Raw genomic sequence first — 19,299 nt, 5'->3', positions numbered from 1 at the left:
AACTTACAGTGTGTGGAGGGAGGTGTCTGTTAGTTTACAGTGCGTGGAGGGAGGTGTCTGCTAGTTTACAGTGTGAGGGAGGTGTCTGCTAGTTTACAGTGTGTGGAGGGAGGTGTCTGTTAGTTTACAGTGTGTAGAGGGAGGTGTCTGTTAACTTACAGTGTGTAGAGGGAGGTGTCTGTTAACTTACAGTGTGTGGACGGAGGTGTCTGTTAGTTTACAGTGTGTGGAGGGAGGTGTCTGTTAACATACAGTGTGTGGAGGGAGGTGTCTGTTAGTTTACAGTGTGAGGGAGGTGTCTGCTAGTTTACAGTGTGTGGAGGGAGGTGTCTGTTAGTTTACAGTGTGTGGAGGGAGGTGTCTGTTAGTTTATAGTGTGTAGAGGGAGGTGTCTGTTAGTTTACAGTGTGTAGAGGGAGGTGTAGATGTAAGTTTACAGTGTGTAGAGGGAGGTGTCTGTTAACTTACAGTGTGTGGAGGGAGGTGTCTGTTAGTTTACAGTGTGTGGAGGGAGGTGTCTGTTAGTTTACAGTGTGTGGAGGGAGGTGTCTGTTAACTTACAGTGTGTGGAGGAGATGTCTGTTAACTTACAGTGTGTGGACGGAGGTGTCTGTTAGCTTACAGTGTGTAGAGGGAGGTGTCTGTTAACTTACAGTGTGTGGAGGGAGGTGTCTGTTAACATACAGTGTATAGAGGGAGGTGTCTGTTAACTTACAGTGTGTAGAGGGAGGTGTCTGTTAACTTACAGTGTGTAGAGGGAGGTGTCTGTTAACTTACAGTGTGTGGACGGAGGTGTCTGTTAACTTATAGTGTGTGGAGGGAGGTGTCTGCTAGTTTACAGTGTGTAGAGGGAGGTGTCTGTTAACTTACAGTGTGTAGAGGGAGGTGTCTGTTAACTTACAGTGTGTGGACGGAGGTGTCTGTTAGCTTACAGTGTGTAGAGGGAGGTGTCTGTTAACTTACAGTGTGTGGAGGGAGGTGTCTGTTAAATTACAGTGTGTGGAGGGAGGTGTCTGCTAGTTTACAGTGTGTCGAGGGAGGTGTCTGCTAGTTTACAGTGTGTGGAGGGAGATGTCTGTTAGTTTACAGTGTGTAGAGGGAGGTGTCTGTTAACTTACAGTGTGTAGAGGGAGGTGTCTGTTAACTTACAGTGTGAGGAGGGAGGTGTCTGTTAGTTTACAGTGCGTGGAGGGAGGTGTCTGTTAACTTACAGTGTGTGGAGGGAGGTGTCTGTTATCTTACAGTGTGTGGAGGGAGGTGTCTGTTAGTTTACAGTGTGTCGAGGGAGGTGTCTGTTAGTTTACAGTGTGTGGAGGGAGGTGTCTGCTAGTTTACAGTGTGCCGAGGGAGGTGTCTGCTAGTTTACAGTGTGTAGAGGGAGGTGTCTGTTAGTTTACAGTGTGTAGAGGGAGGTGTCTGTTAACTTACAGTGTGTAGAGGGAGGTGTCTGTTAACTTACAGTGTGTGGAGGGAGGTGTCTGTTAGTTTACAGTGCGTGGAGGGAGGTGTCTGTTAGTTTACAGTGTGGAGGGAGGTGTCTGTTAGTTTACAGTGTGTGGAGGGAGGTGTCTGTTAGTTTACAGTGCGTGGAGGGAGGTGTCTGTTAACTTACAGTGTGTGGAGGGAGGTGTCTGTTAACTTACAGTGTGTGGAGGGAGGTGTCTGCTAGTTTAGTGTGTACCGAGGGAGGTGTCTGTTAGTTTACAGTGCGTGGAGGAGGTGTCTGCTAGTTTACAGTGTGCCGAGGGAGGTGTCTGCTAGTTTACAGTGTGTGGAGGGAGGTGTCTGTTAGTTTACAGTGTGTGGAGGGAGGTGTCTGTTAACTAACAGTGTGAGGAGGGAGGTGTCTGTTAGTTTACAGTGCGTGGAGGGAGGTGTCTGTTAACTTACAGTGTGTGGAGGGAGGTGTCTGTTAACTTACAGTGTGAGGAGGGAGGTGTCTGTTAACTTACAGTGTGTAGAGGGAGGTGTCTGTTAGTTTATAGTGCGTGGAGGGAGGTGTCTGTTAACTTACAGTGTGTAGAGGGAGGTGTCTGTTAACTTACAGTGTGAGGAGGGAGGTGTCTGTTAGTTTATAGTGCGTGGAGGGAGGTGTCTGTTAACTTACAGTGTGTAGAGGGAGGTGTCTGTTAACTTACAGTGTGAGGAGGGAGGTGTCTGTTAGTTTACAGTGCGTGGAGGGAGGTGTCTGTTAACTTACAGTGTGTAGAGGGAGGTGTCTGTTAACTTACAGTGTGTAGAGGGAGGTGTCTGTTAACTTACAGTGTGTAGAGGGAGGTGTCTGTTAACTTACAGTGTGTGGAGGGAGGTGTCTGTTAACTTACAGTGTGTAGAGGGAGGTGTCTGTTAACTTACAGTGTGAGGAGGGAGGTGTCTGTTAGTTTATAGTGTGTGGAGGGAGGTGTCTGTTAACTTACAGTGTGTGGAGGGAGGTGTCTGTTAGTTTACAGTGCGTGGAGGGAGGTGTCTGCTAGTTTACAGTGTGTGGAGGGAGGTGTCTGTTAAGTTTACAGTGTGTGGAGGGAGGTGTCTGTTAGTTTACAGTGTGTGGAGGGAGGTGTCTGTTAACTTACAGTGTGTAGAGGGAGGTGTCTGTTAACTTACAGTGTGTGGAGGGAGGTGTCTGTTAGTTTACAGTGCGTGGAGGGAGGTGTCTGTTAACTTACAGTGTGTAGAGGGAGGTGTCTGTTAACTTACAGTGTGTGGAGGGAGGTGTCTGTTAGTTTACAGTGTGTGGAGGGAGGTGTCTGCTAGTTTACAGTGTGTGGAGGGAGGTGTCTGTTAGTTTACAGTGCGTGGAGGGAGGTGTCTGTTAGTTTACAGTGTGTGGAGGGAGGTGTCTGCTAGTTTACAGTGTGTAGAGGGAGGTGTCTGTTAGTTTACAGTGCGTGGAGGGAGGTGTCTGTTAACTTACAGTGTGTGGAGGGAGGTGTCTGCTAGTTTACAGTGCGTGGAGGGAGTGTCTGTTAGTTTACAGTGCGTGGAGGGAGGTGTCTGTTAACTTACAGTGTGTGGAGGGAGGTGTCTGCTAGTTTACAGTGTGTAGAGGGAGGTGTCTGTTAGTTTACAGTGCGTGGAGGGAGGTGTCTGTTAACTTACAGTGTGTGGAGGGAGGTGTCTGTTAACTTACAGTGTGTGGAGGGAGGTGTCTGTTAACTTACAGTGTGTGGAGGGAGGTGTCTGTTAACTTACAGTGTGTGGAGGGAGGTGTCTGTTAACTTACAGTGTGTAGAGGGAGGTGTCTGTTAACTTACAGTGTGTGGAGGGAGGTGTCTGTTAGTTTACAGTGTGTGGAGGGAGGTGTCTGCTAGTTTACAGTGTGTGGAGGGAGGTGTCTGTTAGTTTACAGTGCGTGGAGGGAGGTGTCTGTTAGTTTACAGTGCGTGGAGGGAGGTGTCTGTTAACTTACAGTGTGTGGAGGGAGGTGTCTGTTAGTTTACAGTGCGTGGAGGGAGGTGTCTGTTAGTTTACAGTGTGGAGGGAGGTGTCTGTTAACTTACAGTGTGTGGAGGGAGGTGTCTGTTAACTTACAGTGTGTGGAGGGAGGTGTCTGTTAACTTACAGTGTGTGGAGGGAGGTGTCTGTTAACTTACAGTGTGTGGAGGGAGGTGTCTGTTAACTTACAGTGTGTGGAGGGAGGTGTCTGTTAACTTACAGTGTGTGGAGGGAGGTGTCTGTTAACCTACAGTGTGAGGAGGGAGGTGTCTGTTAACTTACAGTGTGTGGAGGGAGGTGTCTGTTAACTTACAGTGTGAGGAGGGAGGTGTCTGTTAGTTTACAGTGTGTGGAGGGAGGTGTCTGTTAACTTACAGTGTGAGGAGGGAGGTGTCTGTTAGTTTACAGTGCGTGGAGGGAGGTGTCTGTTAACTTACAGTGTGTGGAGGGAGGTGTCTGTTAACTTACAGTGTGTGGAGGGAGGTGTCTGTTAGTTTACAGTGCGTGGAGGGAGGTGTCTGTTAGTTTACAGTGTGAGGAGGGAGGTGTGTGTTAGTTTACAGTGAGTGGAGGGAGGTGTCTGTTAACTTACAGTGTGTGGAGGGAGGTGTCTCTAGTTTACAGTGCGTGGAGGGAGTGTCTGTTGGTTTACAGTGCGTGGAGGGAGGTGTCTGTTAACTTACAGTGTGTGGAGGGAGGTGTCTGTTAGTTTACAGTGTGTAGAGGGAGGTGTCTGTTAGTTTACAGTGCGTGGAGGGAGGTGTCTGTTAACTTACAGTGTGTGGAGGGAGGTGTCTGTTAACTTACAGTGTGAGGAGGGAGGTGTCTGTTAGTTTACAGTGTGTAGAGGGAGGTGTCTGTTAACTTACAGTGTGTGGAGGGAGGTGTCTGTTAACTTACAGTGTGAGGAGGGAGGTGTCTGTTAGTTTACAGTGCGTGGAGGGAGGTGTCTGTTAACTTACAGTGTGTGGAGGGAGGTGTCTGTTAGTTTACAGTGCGTGGAGGGAGGTGTCTGTAGTTTACAGTGTGCCGAGGGAGGTGTCTGTTAGTTTACAGTGTGTGGAGGGAGGTGTCTGTTAGTTTACAGTGCGTGGAGGGAGGTGTCTGTTAACTTACAGTGTGTAGAGGGAGGTGTCTGTTAACTTACAGTGTGTGGAGGGAGGTGTCTGTTAGTTTACAGTGCGTGGAGGAGGTGTCTGTTAACTTACAGTGTGTGGAGGGAGGTGTCTGTTAACTTACAGTGTGTGGAGGGAGGTGTCTGTTAGTTTACAGTGCGTGGAGGGAGGTGTCTGTTAACTTACAGTGTGTAGAGGGAGGTGTCTGTTAACTTACAGTGTGTGGAGGGAGGTGTCTGTTAGTTTACAGTGCGTGGAGGGAGGTGTCTGTTAACTTACAGTGTGTGGAGGGAGGTGTCTGTTAACTTACAGTGTGTGGAGGGAGGTGTCTGTTAGTTTACAGTGTGTGGAGGGAGGTGTCTGCTAGTTTACAGTGTGTGGAGGGAGGTGTCTGTTAGTTTACAGTGCGTGGAGGGAGGTGTCTGTTAGTTTACAGTGTGTGGAGGGAGGTGTCTGCTAGTTTACAGTGTGTAGAGGGAGGTGTCTGTTAGTTTACAGTGCGTGGAGGGAGGTGTCTGTTAACTTACAGTGTGTGGAGGGAGGTGTCTGCTAGTTTACAGTGCGTGGAGGGAGTGTCTGTTAGTTTACAGTGCGTGGAGGGAGGTGTCTGTTAACTTACAGTGTGTGGAGGGAGGTGTCTGCTAGTTTACAGTGTGTAGAGGGAGGTGTCTGTTAGTTACAGTGCGTGGAGGGAGGTGTCTGTTAACTTACAGTGTGTGGAGGGAGGTGTCTGTTAACTTACAGTGTGTGGAGGGAGGTGTCTGTTAACTTACAGTGTGTGGAGGGAGGTGTCTGTTAACTTACAGAGGGAGGTGTCTGTTAACTTACAGTGTGTGGAGGGAGGTGTCTGTTAGTTTACAGTGTGTGGAGGGAGGTGTCTGGTTTACAGTGTGTGTGTCTGTTAGTTTACAGTGTGTGGAGGGAGGTGTCTGTTAGTTTACAGTGTGTAGAGGGAGGTGTCTGTTAACTTACAGTGTGTAGAGGGAGGTGTCTGTTAACTTACAGTGTGTGGAGGGAGGTGTCTGTTAGTTTACAGTGCGTGGAGGGAGGTGTCTGTTAACTTACAGTGTGTGGAGGGAGGTGTCTGTTAACTTACAGTGTGTGGAGGGAGGTGTCTCTAGTTTACAGTGTGGAGGGAGGTGTCTGTTAGTTTACAGTGTGTGGAGGGAGGTGTCTGTTAGTTTACAGTGTGTGGAGGGAGGTGTCTGTTAGTTTACAGTGTGTAGAGGGAGGTGTCTGTTAGTTTACAGTGTGTAGAGGGAGGTGTCTGTTAACTTACAGTGTGTGGAGGGAGGTGTCTGTTAACTTACAGTGTGTGGAGGGAGGTGTCTGTTAGTTTACAGTGCGTGGAGGGAGGTGTCTGTTAGTTTACAGTGTGTGGAGGGAGGTGTCTGTTAGTTTACAGTGTGTGGAGGGAGGTGTCTGTTAGTTTACAGTGTGTGGAGGGAGGTGTCTGTTAACTTACAGTGTGTGGAGGGAGGTGTCTGTTAACTTACAGTGTGTGGAGGGAGGTGTCTGTTAGTTTACAGTGTGGAGGGAGGTGTCTGTTAGTTTACAGTGCGTGGAGGGAGGTGTCTGAGTTTACAGTGTGCCGAGGGAGGTGTCTGTTAGTTTACAGTGTGTGGAGGGAGGTGTCTGTTAGTTTACAGTGTGGAGGGAGGTGTCTGTTAACTTACAGTGTCTGTTAGTTTACAGTGCGTGGAGGGAGGTGTCTGTTAACTTACAGTGTGTGGAGGGAGTGTCTGTTAACTTACAGTGTGAGGAGGGAGGTGTCTGTTAACTTACAGTGTGTAGGGAGTGTCTGTTAGTTTATAGTGCGTGGAGGGAGGTGTCTGTTAACTTACAGTGTGTGGAGGGAGGTGTCTGTTAACTTACAGTGTGTGGAGGGAGGTGTCTGTTAGTTTATAGTGCGTGGAGGGAGGTGTCTGTTAACTTACAGTGTGTAGAGGGAGGTGTCTGTTAACTTACAGTGTGTGGAGGGAGGTGTCTGTTAGTTTACAGTGCGTGGAGGGAGGTGTCTGTTAACTTACAGTGTGTGGGGAGGTGTCTGTTAACTTACAGTGTGTAGAGGGAGGTGTCTGTTAACTTACAGTGTGTGGAGGGAGGTGTCTGTTAACTTACAGTGTGTAGAGGGAGGTGTCTGTTAACTTACAGTGTGTAGAGGGAGGTGTCTGTTAACTTACAGTGTGAGGAGGGAGGTGTCTGTTAGTTTACAGTGCGTGGAGGGAGGTGTCTGTTAACTTACAGTGTGTGGAGGGAGGTGTCTGTTAGTTTACAGTGTGTGGAGGGAGGTGTCTGCTAGTTTACAGTGTCGAGGGAGGTGTCTGCTAGTTTACAGTGTGTGGAGGGAGGTGTCTGTTAGTTTACAGTGCGTGGAGGGAGGTGTCTGTTAACTTACAGTGTGTAGAGGGAGGTGTCTGTTAACTTACAGTGTGTGGAGGGAGGTGTCTGTTAGTTTACAGTGTGGAGGGAGGTGTCTGTTAACTTACAGTGTGTGGAGGGAGGTGTCTGTTACCTTACAGTGTGTGGAGGGAGGTGTCTGTTAGTTTACAGTGTGTGGAGGGAGGTGTCTGCTAGTTTACAGTGTGTGGAGGGAGGTGTCTGTTAGTTTACAGTGCGTGGAGGGAGGTGTCTGTTAGTTTACAGTGTGTGGAGGGAGGTGTCTGCTAGTTTACAGTGTGTAGAGGGAGGTGTCTGTTAGTTTACAGTGTGTGGAGGGAGGTGTCTGTTAACTTACAGTGTGTGGAGGGAGGTGTCTGTTAGTTTACAGTGCGTGGAGGGAGGTGTCTGTTAGTTTACAGTGTGTGGAGGGAGGTGTCTGTTAACTTACAGTGTGTGGAGGGAGGTGTCTGCTAGTTTACAGTGTGTGGAGGGAGGTGTCTGTTAGTTTACAGTGTGTGGAGGGAGGTGGTGTGGAGGAGGTGTCTGTTAACTTACAGTGTGTGGAGGGAGGTGTCTGTTAACTTACAGTGTGTGGAGGGAGGTGTCTGTTAACTTACAGTGTGTGGAGGGAGGTGTCTGTTAACTTACAGTGTGTGGAGGGAGGTGTCTGTTAACTTACAGTGTGTGGAGGGAGGTGTCTGTTAGTGTTGGAGGAGGTGTCTGTTAGTGTGTGGAGGGAGGTGTCTGCTAGTTTACAGTGTGTGGAGGGAGGTGTCTGTTAGTTTACAGTGTGTGGAGGGAGGTGTCTGTTAGTTTACAGTGTGTGGAGGAGGTGTCTGTTAACTTACAGTGTGTGGAGGGAGGTGTCTGTTAACTTACAGTGTGTGGAGGGAGGTGTCTGTTAACTTACAGTGTGTGGAGGGAGGTGTCTGTTAACTTACAGTGTGTGGAGGGAGGTGTCTGTTAACTTACAGTGTGTGGAGGGAGGTGTCTGTTAACTTACAGTGTGTGGAGGGAGGTGTCTGTTAGTTTACAGTGCGTGGAGGGAGGTGTCTGTTAACTTACAGTGTGTGGAGGGAGGTGTCTGTTAACTTACAGTGTGTGGAGGGAGGTGTCTGTTAGTTTACAGTGTGTGGAGGGAGGTGTCTGTTAACTTACAGTGTGTGGAGGGAGGTGTCTGTTAACTTACAGTGTGAGGAGGGAGGTGTCTGTTAGTTTACAGTGCGTGGAGGGAGGTGTCTGTTAACTTACAGTGTGTGGAGGGAGGTGTCTGTTAACTTACAGTGTGTGGAGGGAGGTGTCTGTTAGTTTACAGTGTGTGGAGGGAGGTGTCTGTTAACTTATAGTGTGTGGAGGGAGGTGTCTGCTAGTTTACAGTGTGTAGAGGGAGGTGTCTGTTAACTTACAGTGTGTAGAGGGAGGTGTCTGTTAACTTACAGTGTGTGGAGGGAGGTGTCTGTTAGCTTACAGTGTGTGGAGGGAGGTGTCTGTTAACTTACAGTGTGTGGAGGGAGGTGTCTGCTAGTTTACAGTGTGTGGAGGGAGGTGTCTGCTAGTTTACAGTGTGTGGAGGGAGGTGTCTGCTAGTTTACAGTGTGTGGAGGGAGGTGTCTGTTAGTTTACAGTGCGTGGAGGGAGGTGTCTGTTAGTTTACAGTGTGTGGAGGGAGGTGTCTGTTAGTTTACAGTGTGTAGAGGGAGGTGTCTGTTAGTTTACAGTGCGTGGAGGGAGGTGTCTGTTAACTTACAGTGTGTGGAGGGAGGTGTCTGCTAGTTTACAGTGCGTGGAGGGAGTGTCTGTTAGTTTACAGTGTGGAGGGAGGTGTCTGTTAACTTACAGTGTGTGGAGGGAGGTGTCTGTTATTTTACAGTGTGTGGAGGGAGGTGTCTGTTAGTTTACAGTGCGTGGAGGGAGGTGTCTGTTAACTTACAGTGTGTGGAGGAGGTGTCTGTTAACTTACAGTGTGTGGAGGGAGGTGTCTGTTAACTTACAGTGTGTGGAGGGAGGTGTCTGTTAACTTACAGTGTGTGGAGGGAGGTGTCTGTTAACTTACAGTGTGTGGAGGGAGGTGTCTGTTAACTTACAGTGTGTGGAGGGAGGTGTCTGTTAACTTACAGTGTGAGGAGGGAGGTGTCTGTTAACTTACAGTGTGTGGAGGGAGGTGTCTGTTAGTTTACAGTGTGTGGAGGGAGGTGTCTGTTAACTTACAGTGTGAGGAGGGAGGTGTCTGTTAGTTTACAGTGCGTGGAGGGAGGTGTCTGTTAACTTACAGTGTGTGGAGGGAGGTGTCTGTTAACTTACAGTGTGTGGAGGGAGGTGTCTGTTAGTTTACAGTGCGTGGAGGGAGGTGTCTGTTAACTTACAGTGTGTGGAGGGAGGTGTCTGTTAACTTACAGTGTGAGGAGGGAGGTGTCTGTTAGTTTACAGTGTGTAGAGGGAGGTGTCTGTTAACTTACAGTGTGTGGAGGGAGGTGTCTGTTAACTTACAGTGTGTAGAGGGAGGTGTCTGTTAGTTTACAGTGCGTGGAGGGAGGTGTCTGTTAACTTATAGTGTGTGGAGGGAGGTGTCTGCTAGTTTACAGTGTGTAGAGGGAGGTGTCTGTTAACTTACAGTGTGTAGAGGGAGGTGTCTGTTAACTTACAGTGTGTGGACGGAGGTGTCTGTTAGCTTACAGTGTTTAGAGGGAGGTGTCTGTTAACTTACAGTGTGTGGAGGGAGGTGTCTGCTAGTTTACAGTGTGTCGAGGGAGGTGTCTGCTAGTTTACAGTGTGTGGAGGGAGGTGTCTGCTAGTTTACAGTGTGTGGAGGGAGGTGTCTGTTAGTTTACAGTGCGTGGAGGGAGGTGTCTGTTAGTTTACAGTGTGTGGAGGGAGGTGTCTGCTAGTTTACAGTGTGTAGAGGGAGGTGTCTGTTAGTTTACAGTGCGTGGAGGGAGGTGTCTGTTAACTTACAGTGTGTGGAGGGAGGTGTCTGCTAGTTTACAGTGCGTGGAGGGAGTGTCTGTTAGTTTACAGTGCGTGGAGGGAGGTGTCTGTTAACTTACAGTGTGTGGAGGGAGGTGTCTGCTATTTTACAGTGTGTAGAGGGAGGTGTCTGTTAGTTTACAGTGCGTGGAGGGAGGTGTCTGTTAACTTACAGTGTGTGGAGGGAGGTGTCTGTTAACTTACAGTGTGTGGAGGGAGGTGTCTGTTAACTTACAGTGTGTGGAGGGAGGTGTCTGTTAACTTACAGTGTGTGGAGGGAGGTGTCTGTTAACTTACAGTGTGTGGAGGGAGGTGTCTGTTAACTTACAGTGTGTGGAGGGAGGTGTCTGTTAACCTACAGTGTGAGGAGGGAGGTGTCTGTTAACTTACAGTGTGAGGAGGGAGGTGTCTGTTAGTTTACAGTGTGTAGAGGGAGGTGTCTGTTAGTTTACAGTGCGTGGAGGGAGGTATCTGTTAACTTACAGTGTGTGGAGGGAGGTGTCTGTTAACTTACAGTGTGTGGAGGGAGGTGTCTGTTAGTTTACAGTGCGTGGAGGGAGGTGTCTGTTAGTTTACAGTGTGAGGAGGGAGGTGTCTGTTAGTTTACAGTGCGTGGAGGGAGGTATCTGTTAACTTACAGTGTGTGGAGGGAGGTGTCTGTTAGTTTACAGTGTGTAGAGGGAGGTGTCTGTTAGTTTACAGTGCATGGAGGGAGGTGTCTGTTAACTTACAGTGTGTGGAGGGAGGTGTCTGTTAGTTTACAGTGCGTGGAGGGAGGTGTCTGTTAACTTACAGTGTGAGGAGGGAGGTGTCTGTTAACTTACAGTGTGTGGAGGGAGGTGTCTGTTAACTTACAGTGTGTGGAGGGAGGTGTCTGTTAACTTACAGTGTGTGGAGGGAGGTGTCTGTTAACTTACAGTGTGTGGAGGGAGGTGTCTGTTAACTTACAGTGTGAGGAGGGAGGTGTCTGCTAGTTTACAGTGTGTAGAGGGAGGTGTCTGTTAGTTTACAGTGCGTGGAGGGAGGTGTCTGTTAACTTACAGTGTGTGGAGGGAGGTGTCTGCTAGTTTACAGTGTGTGGAGGGAGGTGTCTGTTAACTTACAGTGTGAGGAGGGAGGTGTCTGTTAGTTTACAGTGTGTAGAGGGAGGTGTCTGTTAACTTACAGTGTGTGGAGGGAGGTGTCTGTTAACTTACAGTGTGTGGAGGGAGGTGTCTGTTAGTTTACAGTGCGTGGAGGGAGGTGTCTGTTAGTTTACAGTGTGAGGAGGGAGGTGTCTGTTAGTTTACAGTGCGTGGAGGGAGGTGTCTGTTAGTTTACAGTGCGTGGAGGGAGGTGTCTGTTAACTTACAGTGTGTGGAGGGAGGTGTCTGTTAGTTTACAGTGCGTGGAGGGAGGTGTCTGTTAACTTACAGTGTGAGGAGGGAGGTGTCTGTTAACTTACAGTGTGTGGAGGGAGGTGTCTGTTAACTTACAGTGTGTGGAGGGAGGTGTCTGTTAACTTACAGTGTGTGGAGGGAGGTGTCTGTTAGTTTACAGTGCGTGGAGGGAGGTGTCTGTTAGTTTACAGTGTGAGGAGGGAGGTGTCTGTTAGTTTACAGTGTGTAGAGGGAGGTGTCTGTTAGTTTACAGTGCGTGGAGGGAGGTGTCTGTTAACTTACAGTGTGTGGAGGGAGGTGTCTGTTAGTTTACAGTGCGTGGAGGGAGGTGTCTGTTAACTTACAGTGTGAGGAGGGAGGTGTCTGTTAACTTACAGTGTGTGGAGGGAGGTGTCTGTTAACTTACAGTGTGTGGAGGGAGGTGTCTGTTAACTTACAGTGTGTGGAGGGAGGTGTCTGTTAACTTACAGTGTGTGGAGGGAGGTGTCTGTTAACTTACAGTGTGAGGAGGGAGGTGTCTGCTAGTTTACAGTGTGTAGAGGGAGGTGTCTGTTAGTTTACAGTGCGTGGAGGGAGGTGTCTGTTAACTTACAGTGTGTGGAGGGAGGTGTCTGCTAGTTTACAGTGCGTGGAGGGAGTGTCTGTTAGTTTACAGTGCGTGGAGGGAGGTGTCTGTTAACTTACAGTGTGTGGAGGGAGGTGTCTGCTAGTTTACAGTGTGTAGAGGGAGGTGTCTGTTAGTTTACAGTGCGTGGAGGGAGGTGTCTGTTAACTTACAGTGTGTGGAGGGAGGTGTCTGTTAACTTACAGTGTGTGGAGGGAGGTGTCTGTTAACTTACAGTGTGTGGAGGGAGGTGTCTGTTAACTTACAGTGTGTGGAGGGAGGTGTCTGTTAACTTACAGTGTGTGGAGGGAGGTGTCTGTTAACTTACAGTGTGAGGAGGGAGGTGTCTGTTAGTTTACAGTGTGTAGAGGGAGGTGTCTGTTAACTTACAGTGTGTGGAGGGAGGTGTCTGTTAACTTACAGTGTGTAGAGGGAGGTGTCTGTTAGTTTACAGTGCGTGGAGGGAGGTGTCTGTTAACTTATAGTGTGTGGAGGGAGGTGTCTGCTAGTTTACAGTGTGTAGAGGGAGGTGTCTGTTAACTTACAGTGTGTAGAGGGAGGTGTCTGTTAACTTACAGTGTGTGGACTGAGGTGTCTGTTAGCTTACAGTGTGTAGAGGGAGGTGTCTGTTAACTTACAGTGTGTGGAGGGAGGTGTCTGTTAAATTACAGTGTGTGGAGGGAGGTGTCTGCTAGTTTACAGTGTGTCGAGGGAGGTGTCTGCTAGTTTACAGTGTGTGGAGGGAGATGTCTGTTAGTTTACAGTGTGTAGAGGGAGGTGTCTGTTAACTTACAGTGTGTAGAGGGAGGTGTCTGTTAACTTACAGTGTGAGGAGGGAGGTGTCTGTTAGTTTACAGTGCGTGGAGGGAGGTGTCTGTTAACTTACAGTGTGTGGAGGGAGGTGTCTGTTAACTTACAGTGTGTGGAGGGAGGTGTCTGCTAGTTTACAGTGTGTCGAGGGAGGTGTCTGTTAGTTTACAGTGTGTGGAGGGAGGTGTCTGCTAGTTTACAGTGTGCCGAGGGAGGTGTCTGCTAGTTTACAGTGTGTAGAGGGAGGTGTCTGTTAGTTTGCAGTGTGTAGAGGGAGGTGTCTGTTAACTTACAGTGTGTGGAGGGAGGTGTCTGTTAACTTACAGTGTGTGGAGGGAGGTGTCTGCTATTTTACAGTGTGCCGAGGGAGGTGTCTGCTAGTTTACAGTGTGTGGAGGGAGGTGTCTGTTAGTTTACAGTGTGTGGAGGGAGGTGTCTGTTAACTTACAGTGTGAGGAGGGAGGTGTCTGTTAGTTTACAGTGCGTGGAGGGAGGTGTCTGTTAACTTACAGTGTGTGGAGGGAGGTGTCTGTTAACTTACAGTGTGAGGAGGGAGGTGTCTGTTAACTTACAGTGTGTAGAGGGAGGTGTCTGTTAGTTTATAGTGCGTGGAGGGAGGTGTCTGTTAACTTACAGTGTGTAGAGGGAGGTGTCTGTTAACTTACAGTGTGAGGAGGGAGGTGTCTGTTAGTTTATAGTGCGTGGAGGGAGGTGTCTGTTAACTTACAGTGTGTAGAGGGAGGTGTCTGTTAACTTACAGTGTGAGGAGGGAGGTGTCTGTTAGTTTACAGTGCGTGGAGGGAGGTGTCTGTTAACTTACAGTGTGTAGAGGGAGGTGTCTGTTAACTTACAGTGTGTAGAGGGAGGTGTCTGTTAACTTACAGTGTGTAGAGGGAGGTGTCTGTTAACTTACAGTGTGTAGAGGGAGGTGTCTGTTAACTTACAGTGTGTAGAGGGAGGTGTCTGTTAACTTACAGTGTGAGGAGGGAGGTGTCTGTTAGTTTATAGTGCGTGGAGGGAGGTGTCTGTTAACTTACAGTGTGTGGAGGGAGGTGTCTGTTAGTTTACAGTGCGTGGAGGGAGGTGTCTGCTAGTTTACAGTGTGCCGAGGGAGGTGTCTGCTAGTTTACAGTGTGTGGAGGGAGGTGTCTGTTAGTTTACAGTGCGTGGAGGGAGGTGTCTGTTAACTTACAGTGTGTAGAGGGAGGTGTCTGTTAGTTTACAGTGCGTGGAGGGAGGTGTCTGTTAACTTACAGTGTGTAGAGGGAGGTGTCTGTTAACTTACAGTGTGTGGAGGGAGGTGTCTGTTAGTTTACAGTGCGTGGAGGGAGGTGTCTGTTAACTTACAGTGTGTAGAGGGAGGTGTCTGTTAACTTACAGTGTGTAGAGGGAGGTGTCTGTTAACTTACAGTGTGTGGAGGGAGGTGTCTGTTAGTTTACAGTGTGTGGAGGGAGGTGTCTGCTAGTTTACAGTGTGTGGAGGGAGGTGTCTGTTAGTTTACAGTGCATGGAGGGAGGTGTCTGTTAACTTACAGTGTGTGGAGGGAGGTGTCTGCTAGTTTACAGTGCGTGGAGGGAGTGTCTGTTAGTTTACAGTGCGTGGAGGGAGGTGTCTGTTAACTTACAGTGTGTGGAGGGAGGTGTCTGTTAACTTACAGTGTGTGGAGGGAGGTGTCTGTTAACTTACAGTGTGTGGAGGGAGGTGTCTGTTAACTTACAGTGTGTAGAGGGAGGTGTCTGTTAACTTACAGTGTGTGGAGGGAGGTGTCTGTTAGTTTACAGTGTGTGGAGGGAGGTGTCTGCTAGTTTACAGTGTGTGGAGGGAGGTGTCTGTTAGTTTACAGTGCGTGGAGGGAGGTGTCTGTTAGTTTACAGTGTGTGGAGGGAGGTGTCTGCTAGTTTACAGTGTGTAGAGGGAGGTGTCTGTTAGTTTACAGTGCGTGGAGGGAGGTGTCTGTTAACTTACAGTGTGTAGAGGGAGGTGTCTGTTAACTTACAGTGTGTGGAGGGAGGTGTCTGTTAGTTTACAGTGTGTGGAGGGAGGTGTCTGCTAGTTTACAGTGTGTGGAGGGAGGTGTCTGTTAGTTTACAGTGCGTGGAGGGAGGTGTCTGTTAACTTACAGTGTGTGGAGGGAGGTGTCTGCTAGTTTACAGTGCGTGGAGGGAGTGTCTGTTAGTTTACAGTGCGTGGAGGGAGGTGTCTGTTAACTTACAGTGTGTGGAGGGAGGTGTCTGTTAACTTACAGTGTGTGGAGGGAGGTGTCTGTTAACTTACAGTGTGTGGAGGGAGGTGTCTGTTAACTTACAGTGTGTAGAGGGAGGTGTCTGTTAACTTACAGTGTGTGGAGGGAGGTGTCTGTTAGTTTACAGTGTGTGGAGGGAGGTGTCTGCTAGTTTACAGTGTGTGGAGGGAGGTGTCTGTTAGTTTACAGTGCGTGGAGGGAGGTGTCTGTTAGTTTACAGTGTGTGGAGGGAGGTGTCTGCTAGTTTACAGTGTGTAGAGGGAGGTGTCTGTTAGTTTACAGTGCGTGGAGGGAGGTGTCTGTTAACTTACAGTGTGTGGAGGGAGGTGTCTGCTAGTTTACAGTGTGTAGAGGGAGGTGTCTGTTAGTTTACAGTGCGTGGAGGGAGGTGTCTGTTAACTTACAGTGTGTGGAGGGAGGTGTCTGTTAACTTACAGTGTGTGGAGGGAGGTGTCTGTTAACTTACAGTGTGTGGAGGGAGGTGTCTGTTAACTTACAGTGTGTGGAGGGAGGTGTCTGTTAGTTTACAGTGTGTGGAGGGAGGTGTCTGTTAAATTACAGTGTGTGGAGGGAGGTGTCTGTTAGTTTACAGTGTGTGGAGGGAGGTGTCTGCTAGTTTACAGTGTGTGGAGGGAGGTGTCTGTTAGTTTACAGTGCGTGGAGGGAGGTGTCTGTTAACTTACAGTGTGTGGAGGGAGGTGTCTGCTAGTTTACAGTGCGTGGAGGGAGTGTCTGTTAGTTTACAGTGCGTGGAGGGAGGTGTCTGTTAACTTACAGTGTGTGGAGGGAGGTGTCTGTTAACTTACAGTGTGTGGAGGGAGGTGTCTGTTAACTTACAGTGTGTGGAGGGAGGTGTCTGTTAACTTACAGTGTGTAGAGGGAGGTGTCTGTTAACTTACAGTGTGTGGAGGGAGGTGTCTGTTAGTTTACAGTGTGTGGAGGGAGGTGTCTGCTAGTTTACAGTGTGTGGAGGGAGGTGTCTGTTAGTTTACAGTGCGTGGAGGGAGGTGTCTGTTAACTTACAGTGTGTGGAGGGAGGTGTCTGCTAGTTTACAGTGTGTAGAGGGAGGTGTCTGTTAGTTTACAGTGCGTGGAGGGAGGTGTCTGTTAACTTACAGTGTGTGGAGGGAGGTGTCTGTTAACTTACAGTGTGTGGAGGGAGGTGTCTGTTAACTTACAGTGTGTGGAGGGAGGTGTCTGTTAACTTACAGTGTGTGGAGGGAGGTGTCTGTTAACTTACAGTGTGTGGAGGGAGGTGTCTGTTAACTTACAGTGTGTGGAGGGAGGTGTCTGTTAACTTACAGTGTGTGGAGGGAGGTGTCTGTTAACTTACAGTGTGTGAGGAGGGAGGTGTCTGTTAACTTACAGTGTGTGGAGGGAGGTGTCTGTTAGTTTACAGTGTGTGGAGGGAGGTGTCTGTTAGTTTACAGTGTGTGGAGGGAGGTGTCTGTTAACTTACAGTGTGAGGAGGGAGGTGTCTGTTAGTTTACAGTGCGTGGAGGGAGGTGTCTGTTAACTTACAGTGTGTGGAGGGAGGTGTCTGTTAACTTACAGTGTGTGGAGGGAGGTGTCTGTTAGTTTACAGTGCGTGGAGGGAGGTGTCTGTTAGTTTACAGTGCGTGGAGGGAGGTGTCTGTTAACTTACAGTGTGTAGAGGGAGGTGTCTGTTAACTTACAGTGTGTGGAGGGAGGTGTCTGTTAGTTTACAGTGCGTGGAGGGAGGTGTCTGTTAACTTACAGTGTGTAGAGGGAGGTGTCTGTTAACTTACAGTGTGTGGAGGGAGGTGTCTGTTAGTTTACAGTGTGTGGAGGGAGGTGTCTGCTAGTTTACAGTGTGTGGAGGGAGGTGTCTGTTAGTTTACAGTGCGTGGAGGGAGGTGTCTGTTAACTTACAGTGTGTGGAGGGAGGTGTCTGCTAGTTTACAGTGCGTGGAGGGAGTGTCTGTTAGTTTACAGTGCGTGGAGGGAGGTGTCTGTTAACTTACAGTGTGTGGAGGGAGGTGTCTGTTAACTTACAGTGTGTGGAGGGAGGTGTCTGTTAACTTACAGTGTGTGGAGGGAGGTGTCTGTTAACTTACAGTGTGTAGAGGGAGGTGTCTGTTAACTTACAGTGTGTGGAGGGAGGTGTCTGTTAGTTTACAGTGTGTGGAGGGAGGTGTCTGCTAGTTTACAGTGTGTGGAGGGAGGTGTCTGTTAGTTTACAGTGCGTGGAGGGAGGTGTCTGTTAGTTTACAGTGTGTGGAGGGAGGTGTCTGCTAGTTTACAGTGTGTAGAGGGAGGTGTCTGTTAGTTTACAGTGCGTGGAGGGAGGTGTCTGTTAACTTACAGTGTGTGGAGGGAGGTGTCTGCTAGTTTACAGTGTGTAGAGGGAGGTGTCTGTTAGTTTACAGTGCGTGGAGGGAGGTGTCTGTTAACTTACAGTGTGTGGAGGGAGGTGTCTGTTAACTTACAGTGTGTGGAGGGAGGTGTCTGTTAACTTACAGTGTGTGGAGGGAGGTGTCTGTTAACTTACAGTGTGTGGAGGGAGGTGTCTGTTAGTTTACAGTGTGTGGAGGGAGGTGTCTGTTAAATTACAGTGTGTGGAGGGAGGTGTCTGTTAGTTTACAGTGTGTGGAGGGAGGTGTCTGCTAGTTTACAGTGTGTGGAGGGAGGTGTCTGTTAGTTTACAGTGCGTGGAGGGAGGTGTCTGTTAACTTACAGTGTGTGGAGGGAGGTGTCTGCTAGTTTACAGTGCGTGGAGGGAGTGTCTGTTAGTTTACAGTGCGTGGAGGGAGGTGTCTGTTAACTTACAGTGTGTGGAGGGAGGTGTCTGTTAACTTACAGTGTGTGGAGGGAGGTGTCTGTTAACTTACAGTGTGTGGAGGGAGGTGTCTGTTAACTTACAGTGTGTAGAGGGAGGTGTCTGTTAACTTACAGTGTGTGGAGGGAGGTGTCTGTTAGTTTACAGTGTGTGGAGGGAGGTGTCTGCTAGTTTACAGTGTGTGGAGGGAGGTGTCTGTTAGTTTACAGTGCGTGGAGGGAGGTGTCTGTTAACTTACAGTGTGTGGAGGGAGGTGTCTGCTAGTTTACAGTGTGTAGAGGGAGGTGTCTGTTAGTTTACAGTGCGTGGAGGGAGGTGTCTGTTAACTTACAGTGTGTGGAGGGAGGTGTCTGTTAACTTACAGTGTGTGGAGGGAGGTGTCTGTTAACTTACAGTGTGTGGAGGGAGGTGTCTGTTAACCTACAGTGTGAGGAGGGAGGTGTCTGTTAACTTACAGTGTGTGGAGGGAGGTGTCTGTTAACTTACAGTGTGAGGAGGGAGGTGTCTGTTAGTTTACAGTGTGTGGAGGGAGGTGTCTGTTAACTTACAGTGTGAGGAGGGAGGTGTCTGTTAGTTTACAGTGCGTGGAGGGAGGTGTCTGTTAACTTACAGTGTGTGGAGGGAGGTGTCTGTTAACTTACAGTGTGTGGAGGGAGGTGTCTGTTAGTTTACAGTGCGTGGAGGGAGGTGTCTGTTAGTTTACAGTGTGAGGAGGGAGGTGTCTGTTAGTTTACAGTGCGTGGAGGGAGGTGTCTGTTAACTTACAGTGTGTGGAGGGAGGTGTCTGTTAGTTTACAGTGCGTGGAGGGAGGTGTCTGTTAACTTACAGTGTGAGGAGGGAGGTGTCTGTTAACTTACAGTGTGTGGAGGGAGGTGTCTGTTAACTTACAGTGTGTGGAGGGAGGTGTCTGTTAACTTACAGTGTGAGGAGGGAGGTGTCTGCTAGTTTACAGTGTGTAGAGGGAGGTGTCTGTTAGTTTACAGTGCGTGGAGGGAGGTGTCTGTTAACTTACAGTGTGTGGAGGGAGGTGTCTGCTAGTTTACAGTGCGTGGAGGGAGTGTCTGTTAGTTTACAGTGCGTGGAGGGAGGTGTCTGTTAACTTACAGTGTGTGGAGGGAGGTGTCTGCTAGTTTACAGTGTGTAGAGGGAGGTGTCTGTTAACTTACAGTGTGTGGAGGGAGGTGTCTGTTAACTTACAGTGTGTGGAGGGAGGTGTCTGTTAACTTACAGTGTGTGGAGGGAGGTGTCTGTTAACTTACAGTGTGTGGAGGGAGGTGTCTGTTAACTTACAGTGTGTGGAGGGAGGTGTCTGTTAACTTACAGTGTGAGGAGGGAGGTGTCTGTTAGTTTACAGTGTGTAGAGGGAGGTGTCTGTTAACTTACAGTGTGTGGAGGGAGGTGTCTGTTAACTTACAGTGTGTGGAGGGAGGTGTCTGTTAACTTACAGTGTGAGGAGGGAGGTGTCTGTTAACTTACAGTGTGTAGAGGGAGGTGTCTGTTAACTTACAGTGTGAGGAGGGAGGTGTCTGTTAGTTTACAGTGTGTGGAGGGAGGTGTCTGTTAACT

The 19,299-nt window shown here is 48.8% G+C and overlaps 1 pseudogene; it reads right to left on the bottom strand.

Moving 5' to 3' along the window:
* Positions 1 to 19,299, bottom strand: part of LOC135521054 (cytoplasmic dynein 1 intermediate chain 1-like) — a 60,158-nt pseudogene that overhangs the window by 17,037 nt on the left and 23,822 nt on the right.

Source organism: Oncorhynchus masou, chromosome 29, assembly GCF_036934945.1.
Source record: "Oncorhynchus masou masou isolate Uvic2021 chromosome 29, UVic_Omas_1.1, whole genome shotgun sequence".
Lineage (NCBI taxonomy): Eukaryota > Metazoa > Chordata > Actinopteri > Salmoniformes > Salmonidae > Oncorhynchus > Oncorhynchus masou.
The sequence above is the reverse complement of the archived record's forward strand: the minus strand, read 5'-3'. Positions and strand labels throughout refer to the sequence as shown.